The 17,799-nt window shown below is 32.2% G+C and overlaps 1 protein-coding gene across 18 annotated transcripts in view; it reads right to left on the bottom strand.

Annotated features, from left to right (window-relative positions):
* SK (small conductance calcium-activated potassium channel) overlaps positions 1-17,799 on the bottom strand; it is a 256,721-nt gene that overhangs the window by 23,544 nt on the left and 215,378 nt on the right. The window lies entirely within an intron of this gene.

The raw sequence follows: 17,799 nt of genomic DNA, 5'->3' as shown, positions 1-17,799 counted from the left end.
CAAGGAAAAAGAAATGAAGAAGGCTGCCAAGCCGCTCGTGTTATGTGAATTGGGTGACGGCTTTGGGCAAAGATTAACTGGGATAGTGACACTATTGGGAAAAGATTTGTAATGTTGGAGCTTGATTAGTTTTGCCTTTCATCTATGCTAGCTATTGGAGAAACGTGATCTTTGTCTACTATTTTAAGAGTGTAGAATGCTCTTGAAGTTTAATCATCAGCTAGATTCAGATAATCGATCGCCGGATAGCTGTAGGCCATTTATGTATAAAAATTGTTCAGCGCCTCTAGCAAGCGCAGTAGAAAATGATTATTATGTTTTTTCAAATGTCTAACCCTTGATACTCAATAGTAAATAGTAATAACTGTAGAAAATCGTGCTACCGAAGCGTAATAAAAAAATCAAAATTAAAACACATGATCAAATTTCTAAAGTCTTTGGGTGTTAGTTTATAGTTACGAAAATGTTTAAAAACTGAGTGATATATTGTCAATAGGAACAGAAGCGAATAGAAAGTCTGTTTTTCATTGTTGACTTATTGTAATCATCATGAACATAAGAACTAATCACAGGACTATTATAAAATTACTAAGTTACGTTTAGTGCCTACAATGAAAAGAGTAAGACGGAAAAATACGGAGGTTTGTCCACAAAAATATACAATGTAACAAAGCATCGAAATATCTCACACAATAACAAAACATTAAAACACCATAGAACAGAAATAAAACCCACTGATATTTCCAAGTAAATAGAAAACCAATATTGAAAGACCTTTCCATAATATCACTGTAGTTAATGTTTTAGATACATTGTTATACCTAACGGCCTACACACTTGGTAATTTCTACGAAAGACAAACACACTGACCGAGTCGTTAGACTTTATCGATTTCTACTTATGTAACTCGTGTGTAGTATGTTCTAACATAATACGCGAGCCGTAATGTCCGTTCAATTTAGAGACATCAAATCATGATAACCTTTGACAACCTTGTCTGTACATGTTTACACAATATCGAGTAATGATGCACTCCTAACGATCGGGGCAGGGTTACTTATCTTCAAAAGAATCAGGAGTCGATTTTTCGTGTGATTGTGTTCCTTGTGAGTTTATTTCATGCTCGATTTCCTTTGGAACTTTGTTGTCGTGAATGTGTATGTCATAACAAGTGTGTTGACCTACTTTCTTAATAGTAGTCCTTTTAAGCACATGTGAAAGATTCTTTAATATTATTATATTGTTTAATAATAATATTGTTAGTTAACACTATGTTTATTTCATGCTTAGTTCTCAAGCTGCTGCACTTGGTCAGCGTGGCGGACTGAAGGTTTAAATCCTCCTTCGTTCGGGAGAAAACCCTTGCCTAGCAGTAGGACAGTTGTGGGTTAAAAAAATCATAAATAATATTGTTACTTTAAGATAAATGTCGATGAGAATGACATATGTTTATTGTTACTATGACGTTCTTAACATCGAAACAATTTTATATGGTGTTTAGTATAAACACCGATTAAAGTGGATACTCGTACTTGGCCGACGAATTTGTTTTTCAATCTCATTGTTCCAGTCGTGCTTAGTCATGTTGTTTCGGCTACACTGAATTATAAATTGGTTAAGATATTTTTAGGTTCATTCGTAAATAAGCCACACTACTGTACTACAGTATTAACTGTCAGTAATCTGTTAAATAAGATACTGATAATAACCCGTTGTAATACAATATACAAATAATGAAACAACTTAGAAACTTGTTTTAGAACTTTTTCACCCGTTCAATATCATCACCGCCATCTACGTGAGTCTTAAGACTTATACATCATTAACATTACTTACAAACTCAATCATCTTGAAAAAAAAGCTTGAGCTAATTTCATACTACATCACTTTTTCTCTTGAAATTCACTATCCGTCTATAAAAATGTTACATAGTTGTTTTAGGACATTGTACACATTGTCCGTACCAAGGTCTTTCGTATAAACTACTGGGTGGTGTAACAACCTCTGCGCATCTGTCGTCAGGCGAAGTATCAAAAAATGATTGATGAATTACTACCGAACATACTTTTTTCGTCTGACAAAATTTTATCAGCCCTATATGATAGTTTTTAAAGGTCGTATAAAAAATAAAATCCTTTTTCGCCTCAGATCGTCTCGTAGTATGTCTTTTTAAAAGAGAAACAAGCTGTCAAGTAGGCCAACTATCGATTTTTAAAGATCATTTAAATGATTACGTGGAAACTACATTCTATACATCTTCTATTCTTATAGGGGCAGGTAGAGACCACATAATGTTTCTTAGTACGATCCTCATATTATCTTGCCCTACAGAACTGCCCATTATAATACGTATACGTTTACTATGTCATTTTTTTAATATTTAGTTCAATACGAAATATAAGTACATTATATACGTGGTGATTTCGGGTATTCAGTACAATCCACCAGTTACAAAATAATTTAGTTTTTTTTACGTTTTTAGGCAATGGATCACTAGCATATCTCTTTGTCCACATTTCACAGAATATTCTACTAACATCACTGTCCATAAAGCTTTAGAGTTATCTGAACACATTGTTCATTTTAATACCTCCATATTTCATAGCTAGAAAACACCCATATTGTTCAGTGCGGCGATCCACGAAATGTTCAGTGGCATTGTGGGTCGATATAGTAATGATTTGTTGCTTGTTTTCGTTGACTAATTGGTGACAGTAATGGCAGACGGCCGGTTGGTTTTAATGTCTGGAAGTAGCGAAATGTAATGTTATTTACAGGCATGTTATTCATACCGTTTCATTGGTATGAAATTTGGATTTGTGATAAAATTCCGTAGTTATCCCTGTGACTAGTCATGACCATAATTATGTGCGAGGTATTTAAATGTGAGAATAAATTTCAGTCAGAATTGTCACCTTACTTATCATATACGTAACGATTAAATCCTCAATGTTGTAACCGCATTAAAAAGAAAAAGAAGCCTTGGTCTGTACCAAGGCTTCTTTTTCTTTTTAATGCACTTCGAAGCATTAAACACGTAGTTCTAATAAGATATTTGAATTAAAAATATAGTCGTCCTATCAACAAAGGGATACCCTCCTTGGTTTAAGCTCATAAAAGTTAAAAAACAACAATTTTCTTTTGTTTTATGTGCTACTTTTCATATCATCGAAAATAGAAAGAAATTAAAAAGCATCCAAAACATTTACAAGCTATGACAATGTTGGACGTCAAATTCCACGTTTTAGGAAAACAGAATAGAAGCCAATAACCAAATGGATCTCCACTGACATGTCATTGTTACTTTACCGTTTGATGTTGTATCTGAGAGATTGGCTTCTATATTTGCAAAACGGAATTCAACGGTAGCATATTGATTGCAATAGTCATCACATCTTTGAAGTGAATTCAGAATCAAATCGATACTATTTGTGTGATGACAGTGCACGTACGTTTACGATTACTTTAGTCGTATTTTATTTGCTTGCTCAGCTCAATGTCGGTGAAGAAGTGCTTTGACATGTTTGAATAATGCAAATTACAGACACGGCATTACTTTGAACGCAAGCCTAAAAATACTTGTACACACATCTATTTACTCTAATCTTTTTAACCGTCTTCAAAAAAGGAGGAGGTTCTCAAATCGACTGTATTTTTTTTTTCAATATAATGTGAAACAAATACTATCAATGTATGATTGCAGAATTACCTAAACAAAATATAAGCTTTTTATAAAAGTCAACAAAAGTAGAGCAGCGACCAAACTAATATACTAAACGTTTAATAACAGTTTTTTATGCTAAAATCTAAAAAACATTTAAAGCAAACAAAATTATATTTTCACAGGGTTCTAGTTTATCGTGAAAACAAATTAACTTTATATTCCTTTCATAACTTGATAACCACAAAACCAATTTCGGGTTGCATTGTTCGGTCATATTATTAGCTTTTGTTTCATTAAAATTGGCTTAACACTTCCAAAGTTATGGCTAAACGGGGAAGAGGATAAATTAAAATTTGGTTTTGAACTATACATTTAATGGAATGAACCTGAAATTTCAAAGTTCCAGTAAATGGTTTTGACGGTTAATTGATTTGGTACGTCATATCTGTGGGTTAGGGATTTCACGAATAAGATGATATAATTTTGCTATTACCAATAATGCGAATAATCTACCGTTATTCAGAAAACTGTTAGTGGAAATCCGTAAACTACGGTTTTCGTGTTAAGAAATAAACTAGTAATTGTTTTATTTCTTCAACAAACAACGCTTCAGCGTTGTTCAAAATGGGACAAAAAATTGAAAAGAACTTTAAATAGATCACAAAATGTGAAAGAAAACAAAAAAGTTCGTGTGACATTTCTTCAACAAATAAAAAATAAATAACAGAATAACTTTCTACGTTTAAAATAATTATGAGGAAGGAAACGCTGAAAATAACTTTAGAACACAAACGCCTATAGTTATTTGTAATTAGGTAAGTGTTATTTTTGTTTGACGTTATTTTGGAAAGTTTGATAAAAAATTAATACATATTTGAATAAATGATATTTGATTGCAAATGCCACAGGGTCAATGGTCCATATTTTTGACTTTGACAATATCAATTAAACGAACAGAGGTTTACGTGTGGCCAGTATATGTGAACATGTTTTTTTTTAAATTGAGTACAACGTTTGTTACAAATTATATTTTGATTGTTTTTACTTATATTAACCTTGAGATATATTGCGATTTGTTCATAACACGTTAGTCTAACCTTTAAACCTTTGTTATAAATACATTTTGTATTTAAACTGAAAATCAACTACAGAGTGTTATTACTGTATTAATAGATCGTAACCTTTAACATTTCGTAAGATAGCTTACGCAGTTTTTTGTGAACAATATAAAACAAGTTGTATTAATTTATTACAGTATTATTTTCAACAACAGATCTGAAAAATCATTATGGCCCTTAATAAACTCTTTTTATAAAGTAAACACACAATTTTGTGATAACAATGCTACTTTTTTAAACGGAGTCTCAAATTTTGTTTAAGAACATAGTTGTAGGCACTTTGCTTGTTATTGACATAATAAGCTTGCTACTCCAGAATATTGAAGCGATTCCGACCATTTCTTCTATAAACTTTGTAATACTTTCAAATGTTGTGACGACTGCACAAATATTGACGTGGTCACAGTCACAATTACGCACTGCCAGCCATAACAGTCTAGACTAGACGCCGACCCCATTACACCCAGACTAGGCAATAGAAACAAGAAAAAACCCGACCAAATATAAAAGTATCAAGTTTCCAAATAGTAAGTCAACCGTGGATACATATTTCATAGAGCAGCGATACAATGTATTGGATATTGACCGTTTCCTTGTTTTACTTTTTATTTTGTGCCTATTCATGTGAAGAGTGATAACTTCAAGTCAGTTTCTCGCGAGCAACGTTGGTTCACAAACTCGAGCCGTATGAAATAGCCTGGATTTTACGGATTTTGGTACCTCGAAAGACTTGGATACGAAAATCGTTTTCGTAATTGGGTTTGACACAGTGATATTTTGCAGTGAAAGGAGCCTATGTTTACTTTGTATTTAATAATCTATTTTGTTAGTACATTAAAAAAGTTCATTGCCAAAGAATATTCAAATAATATTACTACTAGTAACGCTACTAGTAACATTTTAAACTGCTAACAGCCAGTGCAGCTCTTTTCTATTTTGAAGAAACATTTTAAATTAATATTACAACGACTACAATGTAAGGTCAAGGTTCAATGACCCAGTGACTTTATAATTTTAATCTTATTCAACTGTCATACAAAGTAAATGGTAGGTTTGTGCAATATTTGTATGCTACAAAGAGCTTAGAAACAACCTTACTACTTTACCTGACATCAAAAGTTGCCAACCCTGAGGGGGTTTTGTTCAAAAACTATAATTATCCCTTTTGTACAGTTAACGATACAGAACGTTTATTTATAATTAAAACTAACTTGTACGCTCCTTAGTCTATTTGAATTGAGTTTTGTTTGTCTCTGTCGAGTATTTGTTATGTCGAATGTCTGGAACGAGTATAAGACTTGAGTTTTCGTATAATTGAAGATTTAAACTATTGTAAGTCGACAACATTCACTATAAATTGGTGCCCTTTGGACTCTACATATTTATAAGTTTATTAATTCTAAACTTTTATTTTTACAGAAAACAATTTTATGTTTAAAAATATGTGCGCCAATAAACTAAAGATATGGAGAATAGCTAACCAAGGGTTTTATGAATAATAAATAACCTAAATTAAATTACAACATGTCAAGTTATTTCCAACTCTAAAATCAGTATTAATAATATCAATTTCACAAACTTTTAGTTCGTTCAATACAAAAAGTAACATGTGTTTACCCTTAATTATAGTTGGAGTACATCCATCCTTGTCTCGCCTAGCCAAAATGGATCATACGTACTCACTCACTCAGAAGTGGATGATGGATAATGTTGCGTACTATCAAATTAGTGGCAGATCTACAGTGTTAGGTTGTTGAGAGCACTTCTGAAAAAGTTACTTCGAACGAGATCGATTCTGCGATGTCTTTAAGTGGCTACGGAGACAAAGTTCATTGACTTGAAAGGAGTTTTGGAACGAACACAATTTTGTTGAAAGAAAATCTACATGTATTCAACAATTGTTGTATTTTGCTTACTTAACTCTGTACTCCATCGTCATAGACTAATAGAGTAACAATAATTATATTGGCTACTTGTAATAGTCACAATTTTTACAAAATACTTTTTAGGAATATGGTCCATTAAAATAGAAGTTCTCTGCGGGGATAAAAACAAACCTTATACTGATCAATAGTTTGAACAACATTTGGAAAGAATTACTTTGTGGTGAGAAACACGAAATTCCATCGAATATCCGATTTCATCACGATATTTTCCTTCCGGCCTAAATTGCCAATGATCAAAGTCTTTGTCCTACAATTCGCGTGTTTGAACATCAGTTAATCAACAATAGTACTAATGGTTTATAAATCTTTAAAAGCCAAGGCGTATTGATGGCGTACGTTTATTACATAAAGAGTAGATTGCGTGCGTATTGGACATACAGAACTGAGTAAATTAAGCTGTTATTACAATAATAGTGACGCCACAAAACATTTTAAGTCAAAGTTGAGCCGCTTAAAATATTTCAGTCTGGGTCAAATTATATTAAACTTTGACGTAATGCTTGTAATGTATTGTTTTAATTAGGCATGTGTTCCATAGCCAAAAATACATTAATAGTAACAATTATATCGTTATTCATGTAATACTATCCCAATAGTAAAGTCTCAAGCCTCTCAAAAAAGTCTTTCAAAAAAGCACCTCATCCTTGTTCCACCGAATAAAGTATTTTAAATCCTTTATTTGTATACTGGTTAAGTTTTTAAACAGTCCCAAGTTTTCTTCTATGCAATGTTATGACGGTAAAAATATATTTTGTTACGTTAGAGTTCTCATGTTACTAAAAATAGTACGTATTCCAGACACAGTTAATAAGAACAAAATTGGTATTGTGAGGTTTGCGAACTTTAAAGATAAATAAAATAAATGTCACTTTACAAGATTTTACTTCTAAGATTTCTGAAGGAATAGAAGAAAAGTATTATGTTACATCTCGTAGACATAATATATTAAATAATATTTTTAATAATGCTATTATGACCTCAGTATGAATGTCACGAATTCAAGAATTAGCAAACGTATCACTTGCATTCGAGTCCCACGTAGAAAATAATTCGACAGCTTTCTGCACTATGCAATTCACTTGGTGGAAATTTGGCAGAAAATACACTGTGACTTTGATCTAACAACATTATTATATTGCTAGTATAAATAATCTACAAAGTAAACCTTTAAATTTATCAGAAGCTTTATTTACAGATCATATAACTGCAATTTGTATAGAGGGATATAAACAAGTAAATGTTGCAATTTCATTGCAGATACAGCTACTTCTAATGACACCACGTACTAAAACTTTATGATTCATGTTTTATGCAGTAGTATTAATAATTTCGATGTCGTAGCTTGTTTTAGATTCACCATTCTTGCAGCCCACACACGAATAAATATGATACAAACTCAACTTTGAGTCATGAATTTGTACAGAGGAAATATGATGATAAATTTTAACAGGAAATTCCCAATACATTGCAAGGAAATTATTATTTTATGATTTTTATCAATAAAAATCTACGGTTGTTAAAAATAACTAGTTAAATCAAACGCAACGGATCATAATGTTACGCGAATGTTGTATAATAATATTATTATATTATATTTACCTAATTGACAAAGTGTTTTTAGCTTTTATCTAATTAGTAACTGCAGTAAAGTGTTCATAAACAGGAAAAGTGCCTTTAGGGCATTAAGTTCCTAGTTAAGTTGAATAACCCCCAGTTTCCGAGGAACACAGCTAAATGTACTCAGAAACCGGGGTTAAGAGAAACGAAGTCTAATTGAGTTCTTTAATCTATAACATTTTCAGTTCGAACTAAACGGCATTCTACAAATCATTAAAAGATCTTGCGTCTTCAAATTGTCATTATAAAAACGCCAGGGTCGTTTTTATACATAAAAGATTCCGATATTCAAAGTAAAATGCAGAATAATTTTCTTTGTCATTCATCTTTTCCTTAGAATCGATTACATAACGAAAGAAGAGTACTGAAGGCCCGGTCCAATATAATCAATGATTTCCATTGTCATTCCCTACTTGGGGAACAATTCATCTGTCAATGTCACGCCTACTATCTAGCCCAAGCTAATGAATGGAAATGAGGGTTTTATACGATTTTATTATTGGACTTAGCGAAACTTGATGCCCTTTGAACGTGTAAGCAAAATACGAAGATCGTTGCGGACGTTTTTTTCTGATATAACGAATCGAATTAAACAAATACTATGACGGTTTTAGATGCTTGTGACAAGTTAATAAACAAAAGGATAATGGAAATTTTAATTATTGAGTTTAAAACATTTAAGATTCAGGTTTTTGTTAAATCAATATGCATGTACAGAATCAACGGTTACGTGAAATAAAGTTCAATATCGTAGCTAAGTTTTTGAAAATTATTTATGAACAAAGGAAAATCGTCTAAAAACAAACATCGTCTCTCTTTTTTTCTATTAACCCAAATCAAAACCCAAATGCATTGAAAACCTGTGAATATTAAAGCCATAAAACACCTTGATCCCGTAATCCATCGCATTACGGCTCGAGGAAGGGTACTCTTTTGTATATTAAGAGTACCAATAGTAGTATTGGAACAAATATCATAAATCACGGCGTTATTGTACTGTAGCGTCCGTCTAACCCAGATAAATCGTAAACTGGGATATCAGGGCTCTGACCATTCACTTGTACCATCAAAACGAAAGAAAATATTACGAACATAAATTTTACGTTTATGCCACCTGAGAGACGCGTATTCGTATTGAATACAAGCTGTTTTGATAATGTGAGTAAATGGAGGCTTCGGAAAAACAGCAACAAGTTGGTAAGGTGAGGTAATCCGAAACTAAGGTATAAGTAATAATATACGCGTGGGTGAACGAAGGAATAATGGTAACATGTATTCTGAACGTCTTAGAGATGGTGTAAAGAGGATAGTTTTCTTGGTTTATGTTTAGTTACTTTACGGTAAAGGATACTTTCTGATCCAAGATACTGTATATAATATCGTAGAGGCAAATATCGAAATATCGACGTAATTATAACTTTACTTATTTTTGTGTCTGGTTTTGTTTTGGAGTTAGGCTCAGTAGAAATCAGGTCGCATACTGCAGCTAACAATTAGACCAAAAACGCCTATTGAACATGCTGCTTTCTTTATTTCAACGCGTACGTACGTTTCCAAGAAACGAACAAAATTACAGAATTTGTAATCTACGATAATTATTATAAATAAGCTGATTAAAGTTTTAATCTTAAAGTAACTAAAACTTTCTTTCACTCGTAGTTGCTTCTCTGAACTGTCTAATTGGTTTTGGCAGCAATTCAATTTAACAGCAAAAGGAAACTTTTTGATGCTTGTCTTGAAAATAATAACAAGAACGCTTATTTGTCATGAAATTGCATCTTCATAACGATTTGGGAACAACTGCAGAAATGAAAAAATAAGAAACCACTGTTTTAAATTTCAAATATTTTTGATGGAGGAATAATTTTAACTTGCAGTTTACATCTCTAACGTACATATTTATACATTTCAATTGATTTTTACTAAAAATAAAGTCACGAGCTAATAATTTCCAAAAAAATAAATTAAACTCGCCACATAAAAAACAGTTTAATCATAATGTTAAGTGCCAATTATATTTTTATTTCGTCACAGAAAACATAAATAAGCAATAAAAAAGTTTCTAGGGTTAGTAGCAAAGTTGAAGAAGTAAACATGACAATAAATCATTACAAAATTTTTGTCACGAAACTGAGTAGGTACTTTAACTTATGATAACGTGAACAAAAACTACACATTTTCGATTGAAAATGTGACAGTGTACACATATTTTTGATTTTGACTATACAACAACACGCATTTCACATATAAATTTTGGCATTCGCGATCTTATAATTAGGTATAATGTTTCTGTGATTTCATAATGTTTTCAGTCACTCAAAATGCAATTTAAATATTTCTTTCTTTATTCTATTTTATACGTCGTTGCCTTTTATACCCGTAGGTGCATTAAGTACAAACACGTTTCACCTTTTATAGAATGCTAGTCTTGTGTTGTAGGGGGCAATCTGATGCCATACACTTGGTATGTAATCAAACTCCGGGTTGTTCTAAAAAAAACTATTAAATTGATTCCCTGGCTTGCACTTTATACTGTTCAAAGTAAGTTTTTAATAATGACACTGTCAGGATCATAAAAATGGTAAATTTTTGGATTCATGCCAATATTAAGTTCTTTCCGTTATAAAGAAAACTGTTCACGCTCAATTTGGGTTTGAAAAATTTGCTCATTTATATAGAAGAAAAGTTTTAAAAGGGAAATACACAAGGATGATTGAGTACGCCGTTGAAAATGCAACTGCGGGGAAAATGTGAAATTTATTTCTATCTAGTTTCAGAGAAGGCTATGATTTACAGTTATCGGTATCCGCAAAAGTATTTCCGCCATCACGGTTTAGTTTACTTTGAACAATTTTCACTCTTCTAACAAAATTGATTTTCAGTCTTTGGCGAACAAAATCATTGACGAGCAGTATTTATAAACACTATTCTATTTTGTAACCGGTTATATTAAAAGTTGTATGTAAATCGTAAATCTTTTATATACATTGACATCATCTACTAAACTGAATGCAAAATAAATGTCTATAACAATTGCAGTTCTTACGATTCATTTGCCTTTATTCACCCTAAACTTTGATTAATGTTTTCTTCCAAAGTTCACCCTCATTTCTTATCAAGTACCTATGAATAATCAGTTGCGAAACTGCAAGCCTTAAATTGGTGGAGCAATCAAACTTTTACGAAGTTGTGTTTCAAAGTAATCCTTCAACTGCACTTATCTCTTTCCCAAAACATTTGAGATGAGAGCACAGTTTGCAATTGCTTTGGATTTTGATTTTGGTTTTTGGATTTGGTTTTAATGCAGACGCGCGATTCTCTATAGTCGAAACTAACCAGCATTAGACATTTAAAATGTACTGCAAGAATAGTTTTCCCGGCGACCGCTAGAGGCGCGCATCAGATTTTCAAAATTTGGCGATATTCGATATTGGTAGAGAATCGAGCTATAGATATTTAATCTTGTCATTCCAAAAATCTTTTTAGGTTCACTGCAAAAAATTACTTATTTAAAAAAAGCAGCAGTTGTCTAAATCAGTTAAAACCACAACAAAGTGAGGATTTTGAGCACTTTTAATGCCATAATGTATTTTGATAAAACACTGCGGTTCACATTCATTAATAACGTGCCTTTATACATATTATTATGTAAGCAGTTTGTAAATACTATGACCTCGAATAATTTATATTAACAGAAATAGCGTATTCAGGACTTTGCATATTTTTATTGGGAAAACGTCGGTCCTGTATGACAAGTTTTGTGGATGTGAATGAGGCACGGAAAGTAAAAATCGTATCAAGTGGCGTTATCTGGTGTCTGCCTACTTCTATGGGAAAGATGTTTAAAGATTATGTACTTAGGTATGTATAATTGTAAGTATAAAATTACTCTGGAGTTTACGCAAATACTGAATTACCGATCATAATGGAAAAATCCATTCAGCTTTGTATTAAAACTTCGGAGTGAAGTAAAACAATGAAAACAACAATGCAAACAGTCTTTGCAGAATTTTGTAAAAGAAAATGTTCACGGTCCAATTTTTCACAAAAGCTTTGGAATGTTAGCGTTTAATCAAACTGCATTAAACCGTTCAACACTAGGGCTTTGCGTCAACACCGTTTGTCTGGTTTAACGAAGCATACCCGTATAACATTTTCTAAAGTTTTCTGTAAGAATTTATGTTTATATTATTATTTGAATTAAATTCTAAGCAAAAATCAGTATAGTTATCGTAATATAATACATATTACTTAATATTTTTATGTATCGTAAGATTTCAAATTGGTGTATTGAAGACAGAACAATTAGATGCTATTCACTCATTTTGATAACCAGTACCGATTTTCATATCTGAAAAGTTTTTGTAAAATTAGGCGTTTTAGTAACTTTTAGGTCTAAAGATGTCTGAACTTTTATATTGTCACACAATTCTCGACGAAATGCCACGATGTGGTTTCTCAGATTGTATAAAGTGCGGCCAATGAACGTCTAGAATTCTATAGTTTAGTAGGTCAATGACCGTCACTAGTCTGTTGACATTTTAGATACTTGAGGGACTATTTTATAGGGTCTATGTCATGGTATTAATGATGTCTTTGAGGACAAACTATGTAAAAATTCGAGATTACGTTACCGTACTGCCTAATTAGGCAATTGTAATTTTTTACTCAAAAACTCAAATAGTGCCGAAACGTCGAGCTTTCCATGGTGAAATGCAAGTTTGGATTATTTTCTCTCATATGGCATGTGAATGATCATGATTAACAACATCCGTCTAACTAAATAAGCCTGTAATAAAATTCCCAAAAAAACGATTATTTCAAACTTGAAAGACGTAAAACTGGTCTCGAGATTAGTTTCTGCTCTGAGCTTTTAATACAAAAATACCAAGGCGAGAAAAAGACCGAAGAGAAAACAAATTTTCTCATTGTCAATATAAAGAAGAAACTACAATTTCCTAGTGTTTGTTTTATTGTGTGGGCTAGGTCAAGCGCTATGAAGAATGAGTGCCGAGTTTTGTCTAGGCTTATTGTAGTTGGGTATATTCGGTCATTGACCTAGACTCGTGTAATTACTTGGTGTAAGTTTTTGTTTCGCTAATATTCGTTTCACTGTTCATAGTAGTGATATTATTATAACATATTACATTTTGTTTAATTACTGCTTGAATTCGCAACGTGTTACGGTGAAATATGGATATTTACGCTTTATGAATCGACCATTTTGGACATAAAATTGCATTCGAGTAGCATTTAGCTACATAATATATTACGACACCAATTGAAATCAGAAGTATTTGTTAAAAGTACTATTACTACTTTTTTATACACTAAACGAAAACCTGATGAACCTCCAAAGTTACGAAAAAGAAGTAGCTGTATTTAAAAAGCCCCATCGTCGGGTATAAATCCCATAAAACATAACGCTACTTGCCACAACGAAAAAGCTATCGACCGTTTCCTTCTTCACATTTCCAGTAAAGAATATGTAGGCATAAATTTCCTCAACTTGGTGTAAGAACCAATTGGAGGGAATGGTCGTTTCAGTAATCGCTACCAAAGGTCAACCTGTTATTACATGTCGTTATGCATTATTGTGATCTTTCAATTTCCTGTCGCGTGATATAAGAATGGATCTTTTTAGTTGAAGTTCAAATGTCAGTGGTAAAAATATCAAGTACCCGATATAGCCCTTATGAATTCCCAGATTTAGAACCGGACTAGAACAATCATAGTATTGTTTTGTAGATTTTTTTTTATTTTCATCCCGTACGCAATCCCATAGTTGTAGATTTTTTTAATAATGCAATGAAGTGCTTGCATTGAAGATATATGAGAGAAAACTTTTTATAAATGGACTTGGACTAATTTCGCCCAAGAAACAATAAGATTTTTCTGTTTTTGCTTGTTTCTACGTTACTTTATATACCTAATTTTGACAGGTTCCTTGAAAACATATTAGTACCTAAAGCCAGCTTTAAAAGGAAATAACACTTTTATAGACTTCCCTTCATCTTACGTACTCAAGTCAGATTACATCGAAAGTTCGAATGTCATTTCGTTTCGTATCAAATATATTTCTTTCACAAAACATAACGGGTCTAATAAACAGTGACACGTTCGCACATCGGCATTGAGTCATGCAATAAAATACTTATTATTGTGAAGATTACTTACTAATTCCGATCGTATTGGTAAAAAATCTTAATGATTATTACGAGTAATTGTAGTGCTTGGGTAGTTTTCATAAAGGCTGTGTCATTTGTGTAGGTATTTTTTATTGCGTTTAAGCATCGTCTACTACATTTATAACTGTATTTACAGGAGCTAAGCTTAGCAACTTAGACTAACTAACTAACGTTTTGAGAGATAGTTGTTAAAACGGTAACCGATGATGGAAGAACGACCCTGACTGTTGAAAAATATTTCTTTGTCTTACTTGTCTTCTTGAAACAATACATACGAATAATACAGCATAGCAACGCGAACATCTCCATTGGGGAAACGAATAGGCACATATACAGGGTGTGGCGTAAATAATGGATAATCCTTTACCAGCGGATGGGCGACAACCCAACTGATCTAAATATCAAAATTTACCTCTGGCACAAGTATCATAGTTTTTGAGATTTTGGCCATTTTGTGTGTTTTTTAAAAAAGCGATTTACGCTCGTTCTTTTTGATGCTGTGATCACAATTTAAGGCTTTTTTTAAATCCGTGTTTTGCAATTAAATCCTGAATAGATGTGCTATTGAATCTAGAACGCGCTTAGCGTGAAAAAAATAAATTAGTCGACCGGCAAAAGTGTTAATAATTTAAGTTCTTTGTAATATTTTGACAATAATCGGTATTATTGCTGCATGTTATACCAATTTAGAATTCTAATAAAATTTAGAAATTATTTATGGCGTGGGCAGTAAAGCCACCATACATTTTTTTTTCACCACAAGTGCTCAAAGTTGCACAAATTTTGTGAAAGATTATAAAATTCAACTTTGAATGCATAATTTAAATAAAAAACAAGTAGTAATAACAAAACAAGATTGTAGATTCAATAGCACATCTATTCAGGATTTATTTGCAAAAAACGGATTTAAAAAAAGCCTTAAATTGTGATCACAGCATTAAAAAGAACGAGCGTAAATCGCTTTTTTAAAAAACACACAAAATGGCCAAAATCTCAAAAACTATGATACTTGTGCCAGAGGTAAATTTTGATATTTAGATCAGTTGGGTTGTCGCCCATCCGCTGGTAAAGGATTATCCATTATTTACGCCACACCCTGTATAATAATAATTTATGATATCAAAGAGCAAACGTATCTATAACAATTCAATATTAGTATTGCATCCACGATTAGCACTTTCAAACATCATTTGACCTATTTCGATAATCAATATTACAATATATAATATCACGCTTGTTATACCCAAAGGTTTAAGCATAGGTGCATGAAATATACCCACTTTTCGCCATTAACAATATTAGTCCCATGTAATAGAAAGTGAACCCCTTGCCACAATACCGGGCACGTTAACAACCTCCGGACAATAAGTTAAGAAAAGACCAATAGCATTTTGCTTGACCTGCGAATCAAACCCTCTCTCCCAATACACTACTCACTGCCCCACTGAGCTAGTAATACTATAAATCAGCTAGAATTACTACTTCCTATAATTAATTAACATATTATTGAGGTTATTTATATTTCTCGTCACGCCATTATCTTTCTAATGTAAATAAGGGGAACAAATGGTTGTTGTTCCTGAAAATGGTCATCAGTCACTTTAAAACAATGGAAATTACTTACAAATCAACGACATAATTTTAAGAGTTTGTTTTGTTTCGTATCCATTGTAAAATATGAGAATAGTTAATTTGACGGAAGACTTTTGAATACAAAACTGTTATGATTTATTGACTAACTCTAACATAGTCACAATGGCATCTACCTATTAGTTATTGATATATTTTTATTTATAGAGACATCCAGATCGTATACTACTTTTTTTAAAGCGTTACGCCTGTTTTACTGGGAAAAGATATTGTAGTTGTGCATAAAATAGCAGTGGTGTATGGAATACACCTGCGTTTTGGCATTTACATTTGTGCTATTTATAGGGGGGCAAGCTTCATTGCAATTTACTATGGATTCCGTAAAATGTCTGCAAAAATCTCGTCAAACTATTTATCTCTCGACATAAATATTTTGTAGACACCAAGTAAGTAGTGAAACGTTTTAGTATCACAGATCAATGCATTAACCCAATTTTATGTAACAAACAACTAAATAACCCCTAAAACGATAATAACTTGTCCTAATTTGTGTCCACAATAATCGTACACTAAGTTTAAGCGAGTAACAGTAAATATTTTTCTTCTCTCTCTGTCTTTTACTACCAACATAGAAGGAAAATGTTTCCCTCTCGTTCTTTCTAATGAAAAATGATAGAGGAAAAATATAGAAGCAAAATATTTTGCAAACATTCTAAGCAGCTTGTTTACAGTATGTGACTAACGAACCGTGAGGATATAATACGAAGTTGCATTACATAATATTATAATCTTGTTTCACCCGCATATTCCTGTAGTCTGTGCATGTCAAAGATAAGCTATCTAGATTAACGTTTGCTTCTAGACTTTATAAAAGGAAATTATACGCGAGAGCAAATTAATTTTGTTAAGTAAATTTTATACATTTTTATCTTGTCTGTGATGTTGAAACTGTTTGTTCCTGGAATTAATATGAATGCAGATAAGACTTATTTGGAAACTAAAAGTAGGTTTGATAAAACAGAAATTTGAACAAGTGTCATATGCATATTTTTGAATATTTTTTGGAAACACTCACAGTGCAATTTAATCTATCAATGTATTATTATTACCAAGACCTTCTCTTTAAATGTCAATATTTAATCTGTATTTGACATTTAAATACCAAAAGTCTCAGGTACAGTAATAAGTCGATTATTTCAATTATCTATAACAGTTATTAGCAATGGAAAAATCCTGTGCACTGCCTTAACAACTTGCACATCGATCCTAACGAATTACAAGATTACTTTATATAAAACTTGCAAAACAGTGATACCATTTTATATTGCATCTATAAAACATAAAACAATTTAAAAAGAAACACTTTAAACCCTGTAACACCCGTAAGTGGTTCCGACGTGATACATTGCTTGAAGTAAGCAATGTATCAGTTGCTAACTCAGACAAAATTAAACAGCAAATTGTGTTAGTCGAGGGAACTACACTCTTTTACTCCATGTTGGGATGTTAGAGGGAACGAAGCAAGCTATATGTACTATGTAGGTAGCTTGGTTTTGTTACAGAGCTCGTAGGAAAGTGTAATACTTACAAAATATTGAGTTAAATTGGCAGTTCTATGCTTGCTTTTTGTAACTAAATGGTAACTTTTTTCTATGTGATTATCTGTAGCTCGATTC

This window comes from Anticarsia gemmatalis, chromosome 15 (assembly GCF_050436995.1).
Source record: "Anticarsia gemmatalis isolate Benzon Research Colony breed Stoneville strain chromosome 15, ilAntGemm2 primary, whole genome shotgun sequence".
NCBI classification, from domain to species: domain Eukaryota; kingdom Metazoa; phylum Arthropoda; class Insecta; order Lepidoptera; family Erebidae; genus Anticarsia; species Anticarsia gemmatalis.
Note: the sequence above shows the minus strand (reverse complement) of the source record. Positions and strands in the feature narration are given on the sequence as shown.